Here is an 8811-nt window from a genome sequence, read left to right as displayed (position 1 = left end):
AACAATAAATTTACACCCATTCATTCCGGATGGGGACCCGTTTCGAAACGGGTCCCCATCCGGAATCAATGGGGGTAAATTTACTCGAATCAGATTTTTGTCTTAGGAATGTGACAAAAACCAAAAAATATTATTGAACTCTACTCGCCATGGCATGAGTAATCAATAGAAAAAAAGTCATTTTGGGGGTGAACTACTCCTTTAACAAATGTGCCATTTCAATCTTCAGTGTTTACTGCTCTTTCCCTGAACATTTCCTGCAAATGCATTTTTTTCCAGAGGTTTCTTTTCCTGTTTTGCCTTCCAATTTTTTCATGGAGAATGGAGCATATTTTTGCAGAAACTCACAAATGACAAGAAACCACTCCATTCCCATTGAAAAGCAGAATCCACTTTCATAAGTAAATGTAAACCTTGAAGTCAGAGAAGGTCATAAAAATAGCAAAGATTGTTTATCTACAAGTTCAATGTTCTGCAAATCCCCTGCAAATCTACTGTCTTGCCAATGGCAGGACGTGTGAAGTTTTGAAATGGCACATCTTTATATTATAATAATATAAATGGTAAGATATAATAATATCTAATTGCGACAGTAGTTGCGACCAGTGTTAATTTTGTCGACTGACTAAGACTACAAGATTTTGATATTTTGATGATATTGACTAGACTAGACTAAAACAATTTCAGAAGACTAAGACTAAGACTATTATTTGTGTTATTCAAAAGACTACATCTAAATTCTAAGGCCAATGGCTGTAAAAATGAACACTGGTATGTAACTGCAATGAAATTAAAGCCAAATACATCTTTTATCTTTACATTTGAGAATGGCACTTATCTGTTCTTTTCAAATCTTGTTGGTTTTGCACATAGAGTAGCAGACACTGTCAGATGTGATTGATACTGTTACTATATTATTTGCAGAGCAGAGATTTTGTACCTGGCAGTGGCACTGTAGCATACACTAGGCACTAGGCAAGACTAAGACCAAGACTAAATGTCTTGGTCTTAGTGCAAAATAATTAACACTGGTTTTCGACCATAGGTCTACTTAGTATGAAAGCCTCGAGCTCCTGTCTATCTGTCTGTCACTCTTCTTCTGTCTGTCACTCTTCTGACATCACGACACCTCATCCCAGCTCAGCAAAAGGATATAGCTGACTTGATCACATGAAGTATGAATTCCGTCCTTGTCCCTTTATGCCCATATATGGAGATCCCTGATGTCATCAATATCATCCCAGCTCAGCAGAAGGATATAGCTGACTTGTTCTGAGATCACAATGATGTTGCAAATGAATTCCGTCCTTGTCCCTTTTATGCCCATATATGGAGATCCCTGTTCCACAATATTCAGCTCATATCTGGGAATGCCCTGGACATAATGTGTCCGTCTCATGTGGTCTATGACATCAAACATCTATGATGTCAGACGTCAGTCATCTCCATATTTGAGAAAATATGGCTACATTTTGTCCAACTTAAACAACCAACCAGGTCTGTGCATTTTTTTGGTCAAAGTTTATCCCATTAATAGTCTTTAAAATACAAAGAAGTGGCTGCACACACTGGCCTATCAATTAGCCAAATCTATGTCTGTAGGCGACTGTCTGTCTGTCTGACGTCATAACATTGAGCTATATATAAGGGCCACGTGAGGGGCCGTCTATGCCCGTAGCATAAAAGGGCAAATGACCGATAAGCTTGAGGATTGGTGGATTGGTGAGCTTCAGGCCTACATGACATTTTGGCCAACCAGACTATAAATGGGCAAATTTCCATGATTGGTCAAGGACATCATAATATCTTAATATAAAACAGGGTTAGTACTCCTGGTAAAATATTACTCAACAAGTGAAAGTTGCTCAGTCAAACACTGTAGTTAAATCAGAGTGTTTGCTTTTAATATACTTGCATGCATGCTTTTAATATTCAAAATTAAAATAATATTACAGTTAAGTTCATTTTCTTTTTAAAATCAATGCATTGCTGTATAAATATTACTCCAAAAATGTTAATGTGATACTACTGTAGATGACTCCAATACATGTAGGCCTAGTAATAGAAATGTAGTGGAATCAAAATTACAACATTTGTCTTTGAAGTCATCAGATTCCAAAAAACAAAGACTCAAGTAAAGCACAGATACTCACAAAATGTAAGTATTAATAGTAAGTAAATGTAGCATGATTCATTACTGTCTACCGCTGGTCTACAGTACTAGGACATGTAACCATTAAGCAGACAGCATACAACACACATTATAATGGATCTAAAAATTCCCATTGTGGTGCAAAACCTAAACGAAATGTATTGAAACTCTCTCACTAGAGACGCTTTGCCATTTTATGTGAATGAATGGTTCTATGAATAGAACTGAATGAAATGGTGTTTTTTATTCAGAGCTGAGCTGACTAATTCTCATACAGTACATACTGTAGCTATGGGGTTTTCCCCACAGTGGTCATGTAAGGTAATAGTCATAGTGCATATTATTCAGGATGTATAGGTTAGCTGTTCAGGGCTCTTTCAACACCTTCCATTGGCAAACATGGAAATATATGATGTCAAACGTCTCTAAGCCATTTGGAAATACTAGACATGGTCAGTGAATGGAACCCTCTTTCTGTGTGCTGGCAGAGGAAGCATTTTCACATTGGTACTTAAACTGATTTATCATCACGGGAGGAGAAAGAAGTAGCATGCGTGTGTGTGTGTGTGCGCGTGACCGCGTGACCGCGTGTGTGTGTGAGACAGAGCATGCATGTGTGCCGTGTGTCTGTGACAGTGTTTGAGAATGTTTATACATTTCCGTGGATGGATAGATGCACAAATGCACGTGCGCACAGACACATGCATGCACATTCACAAGCGCATGCACACACGCACGCACGCACGCACACGCACACGCGCACACACACACACACACACACACACACACACACACACACACACACACACACACACACACACACACACAAAAGGTACATACTGTAGTGTACTGTATCATCAATGTTAAGTCACTGTTCCCAACATTACAGCTCATTACTAATAGTTACCAGCAGCAACCACGTCTGAGAGTACAGTCAGTATACCTATAGTGTAAAGTACCTTATAGTCATGTGATAAGAAGTATAGACAAAGTAACTAAGTAACATGGCATGTGTAATGGCATGGAATAGGGATCTGGGTGACAAGACTTCCACAATCTATATTCTTTGATTGATTGATTGATTGATTGATTGATTGATTGATTGATTGATTGATTGATTGTTTATCCTTTTGGAAATTCGTCTTTTACGCATTGTCAAACATGCGTCATGCAATAACAACAACAACAACAACAACAAAAACAGTAACCACAGATCTCTGGTTCTGTTGGGTCTGGATGTTTGTATTGAGGGGTTCATTCTGGTCACACGGACAGTATAGTGATATGACTGAATCAGTGAGTGAGCCATCTGTGATGTGAGGTGATCTTTTAACCTGCTGTCATCAGGTTTATTATTGTATTGCAATGCTGGATGAGGCTGACATGCTTCAAAAGGTTAGATGTAAAATATATTTTGTCTTGTTAAAATGAGTGTTTAAACAGCTAGATATTCTATATATTTGGAGTCTTATTACTTACTTATTAGCCGGTCACTGGTCTGGACTGATACTTTCTGTTGAATATTGCTGATGCACCCACATTAGGAATAACACAGTGACCGTTTAGGCTCATAATACTCAAGATTCTTTGGTGCTGATTGGGGATTTCATTAGTCCTCGCATGGACCTTAGAGAGACTGTGCTGGCTAAGGCAAGGCAAGTTTATTTGTATAGGACATTTATTTCACACAGAAAGGCAATTCAAAGTGCTTTACATAAGGCATAAAAGGGCAAAAAAACTGAAATAGGCAAATGAAATAAAAAGGCATAGAATATAAAGGTCAAATTGCAATTGTTTTATTTCTTCTTATACTATCATGGAGTTAGGGGAGAGGGGGAGAGAGAGCTGGAGGATAGAGAGACCCTAGTCTTGCATAGCCAGATGGCCAGCTTAAACATGTAGGAAATTCAAATTCAATGGGCTTGCACAGCAGAGACATCCAGCGCTAACATACACCCACTGAATTGAAAACCAATCATGGTACTGTCCCATATCAAGGACCACCCTAAAGTCTTTGTATTGCTTCTGTGATGATATTTTTGAGAATTGTTTCAGCAAATTCATTATTGAATTTAGATGTCACCAGACAAATCACTAGGTTTGTAGCCTTGGGACAGGCACTACAGAGATCTGGCTATGTGAGACTAGATAGACTCAGTTTTACCGAAAGGCTGACATTGTGCCTGTAGATTGTATCATGGTGGCATTCCTGATGCTAAGAGTGTATCATGGTGGGGGTAGTTGGGTGATGAAGACAGTAGAAAAAAGAATGCATTGATAATAATTTGTACGTTAGTAGTCCACTACTGATTATTGGTGTCCGTCTGCTCTGAAAACATGTTAGTGCCCATGAAACAATTTTTATTATTGATGTTTGAATCCTCTTAAGTTGCGGGTTGTGGGAGAGCCATATGTTAAATCCAAGCAACCTAATAAACATATTAATTCCTCTATCAAATGTTGTTGTCCACTGCACTGGTGGTAAATGATAGAAGTTATAGTTTGCCTAGTCTGTTCAGTGAAGTCCTGCTTTAGCAGCTCAGACTGCAAATCTTACAAAGCACAGACAGAGCTAATTATGACGATCCAGATCCACTATAGTGACCATCAAAACACGGACAGCTACAGTATGTCGAAATGATGCTGTCGGTCAAAGGTAGATTGTTTGAGATAAATATCAACGCTGTCATGCGGCATGTATATCATTTAGTAATAACAATTTACTTACAGTAGTGCGACTTACAAACTTCAAGATCTGAGTTAATGGCAGGGATTTTGCCAGTTGGCATCATTCTAACTGGCAGAATAACACTGGCAGCTGTTGCATCGCTGATGTTATTCACAGCAAATACATTCTGCCAAGAAAATCAATATTTATATGAATGAGTCATAGACTGCATCCTTCCTCCAGATTAGCTGGTCATGGTCACAGCCTCAGCTAAGCCTCAGCTGGTTTGATGAGTGCAGTTTGACACCCAGGCTGTACAATGAACATGGCTTCTTTTCAGCCTGACCACTGGAGAAGAGTTACTATTAAACATGCATGCAGTGAGCAGTGAGAGAGTGGCGTTATGCAGTGGTTCTCAACCTTTTCTGGAACAGCGCCCACTTGAAAATCTTGAAAATGCACGCAGCTGCAGGCATTTTCAGTGCATGTTTATTTGTGTTCCGGGGCTTGTATATATTTCTTTGCACCGTTATTTAGTTTTTCTTTTTTTCTGACAATATCTACTGCATAGCACTGTGTTCTAGTCGTCTGTCATTCAATGTTATATGAGATGCTTAAATGGTTTCCTGTGCAAATAAGCAGAAACGATTACTAGGATCTCCTTTTAGTTGACCTTGTACCAGTGAACTGTACCGTCACGAAACTGTACCTTATCCTATGCAAACTTCTAATAAAGTCTTCGATCAATCAATATCAATGGAATTAGCATTAAGTTACTATCGATATCCCAATCACATCTTTCAAAGTTGTATAGAAACAAACAAAAAATATAAATACATTTTGTAAATGCTATATTAATTGACAATAATTTGTGGCCTACAGGTTGAGAATGAGCTGAGGTGACAGGCAGGTAAGAGAAAGACCTCAAGTGTAAAGGTTCATGTCAGGTTCAAGACAAACAAGCGGACAGAACACCTACGTACTGCTGCTGTGTACTGAACACTACAACACTACACGTGCTGCTGTGTACCATACTGATACAATAACATGTACAATCATGGCCCAGTCACTTTGATGTCACATGTTTGTGTGTGTGTGTGTGTGTGTGTGTGTGTGCGTGCGTGCGTGCGTGCGTGCGTGCGTGCGTGCGTGCGTGCGTGTGCGTGCGTGCGTGTGTGTGTGTGTGTGCAATCGCCCTTACGTACAGATGTGCTGTTTCAACTCTTCAGTATTTACTGCTCTTTGCCTGAAAATTTCCTGCAAATGCATTTTTTCCCACAGGTTTCTTTCCTTGTTTTTCCTTTCTATAATTTTATGGAGAATGGAGCATATTTTGTCAAGAAACCACTCCATTATCATGCATTGAAAAGCAGAATCCACCTTCATAGGTATATTAAAACTTTGACATAAAAATTGCAATAATAGATGATCTACAAGCTCAATATTCTGCAAATCCCCTGAAAATCGACTGTCTTGCCAATGGCAGGATGTGTGAAGTTTTGAAATGGCACATCTGTAGGTGTAAGTTCTCATGTGAGGAGTGTGTGTGTGTGTGTGTGTGTGTGTGTGTGTGTGTGTGTGTGTGTGTGTGTGTGTGTGTGTGTGTGTGTGTGTGTGTGTGTGTGTGTGTGTGTGTGCGTGCGCGCGTGCGTGCGCGCGTGCGTGCGTGTGCGTGTGTGAGAGAGAGAGACCCAGGAAATTCAGTGGGCGCAATATTTGCTCTGCAGTCTCTGATGTATCCAGGATGGGATACACTGTCGGACAAACAGAGCAGTTTGACTTTTAGGCGTACAACAGGCTGGCAGAGAGAAACAAGGCCTGGTTTGAGATGAAAAGCAACAGGAAACTAAAATGTTTGCAATAAATGGTGGATAAGTGGGTCACAGCAGCAGCAACATTGTTCTCTTTTTTCTATCAAAGAAAGTTTTTGAACCAACCTCATTGTAGGCAAAATTAATCAGAAAAGTAGAAGATGTACAATATTCACCACACATCACCGTCATTTGACAGTGTCATGTGGTGAAGTGTGAAAAAGGTGGTTAAATGCACGTCAGGTTAAGCTGCCCATGAAAATAAAATAGAAACTAGAACTGTTACTGCACTCTGTCGAGGTGACAACTTGCGCCATGTGCACAAGTAGGCCATGTATGGCCTACTTATGCGCCAGCAGAGCGCGCCATAAGGTGCACTCTGCTGGCCTCATTGGCTGTTAATGATGAAATTACCAGGAATGCTCTTATATACCAAACTCTGCTGACATCACCACTGTCATCACTGCCAGTGGTGACAGCTGTTAATGATGACACACAGCTAGCTACCTACCTACCTACCTACCAAATGTCCCTACCTACAGTACCTACCTACCTACATACATACATACTTACCTACTACATACTACCTACATACGCAGCCAAATGCAGTACTTGCACGCTCTGCTGGCACAAGTAATTAATCCTGGAAATGGTGAACTGTGTTATAATAATAATAGCCTTACTTTATTTGTATAGCACCTTTCATACAGGGTTGCAGATCAAAGTGCTTCACAGGCAGGACATAATTAAAATACTGCACAACAGATAACTCAGACCCAGACATGTTAATAAAGCAAGCAACAGGCAAAAAGCCCAGAAAATGCATCCTGTTCATAATCCTGCATAAGAGGACAGGCATAAAATAGTTCACACATTAAGTAAAAAAATATAATACAATAAAGATTAAAAGTCATAAAAGTAGATTTAAAAATAAATAAATAATAAAATAAATCCTGGAAATAACATTCCGTAACATGTAACCATAGACAGGAAACATGTTATTTAAAGTACTTCAGAGGGTTAGCCTAAAAGATGAAGGCGTGGATGACACGCTCAAAGTCCCTAAAAAACTGTATATTTATGAGGTGTGTGTGTCTCCCACTGGGCGAGCCGACGGGCTCGCTCAGTCTCCGCTGCTGTCTGTATCTGTGCCTAATAAAACTGATGGAAGAACCTGATAACCTGCCTGCTGCCTCTCGTCCCCTCTCTCCAGCACAAGGCTAAGAACTATGCACAGCAACTTTGTACTTAATAATTCAGTCTAATATTTGTGTCAGAACTCTCCGATGTAGTGTTTACAATACACTACATAATGGTGCCGAAATCCTGGTCGTCATTGGAGCAGACGTGTTCCACTCCACACGGATGGACTTGTTCCGCTGCAGGCGACAGAACCAGAGAGTGCGAAGTCTGTGTATTTCTTCTTTCTTTTTTCCCTTGTTGCATTGGGACGGTGATTTTTGAGCACTGACCAGATCCAGATCCTACACAGAGGAGGCCACCACGTCACCTGGGTGGCCACTGGAGCAGTTCCGGGAGCCGGACGGCGGACCAGTCTTCCTACGGAGATGGGGACGCAGCGGACCACCACACCAATGTAGAACATCAGCTGATCTACAAGTATGTACCTCGCAGGCTCTACACCAGTTCCTGTGATGATGCCACGCTTCGACCTCACCGACGTGGTGATGATATGATAGTGTTAAAGGGAAAAAAATGAAAGAAAAAAGGGGGGATAGGACAGACTTCTGAAGACTTCTGAGGACAATGGACAGCAGCGGCTAACACCATGAAGGGAGGCCAAGGTGCAATATGGGCAATTCCTCCATATCAGCACCAATGGAGGCCACTGTGCAATGTGGGCCATTCCTCCATATCAGCACCAAGGGAGGCCACTGTGCAATGTGGGCCTCTCCAATTCCTTTTGCTCTGGCTGAATCAGGGGCCCAGCATTATCGAAGAAGAGATGAACAATTCAAGACCATATGGATGGGTTAACATGTTTGCTGTACATTATAGGTTATACTGTATATTTGTGATGATTGTGATTTCCACTACAGGGCTATTGGCAGCAATTGGCAATATAGTGTTGTGAAGGAGGTTCTTTTCACTCTCTGGTCTCTTGGTTTTAATGTGGATTTTGAGTTTCTCCGCTTTTTATGGCATGGAGGTTTTGATGA

Source organism: Nannobrachium achirus (genome assembly GCF_963921795.1).
Source record: "Nannobrachium achirus genome assembly, chromosome: 11".
Lineage (NCBI taxonomy): Eukaryota > Metazoa > Chordata > Actinopteri > Myctophiformes > Myctophidae > Nannobrachium > Nannobrachium achirus.
Note: the sequence above shows the minus strand (reverse complement) of the source record.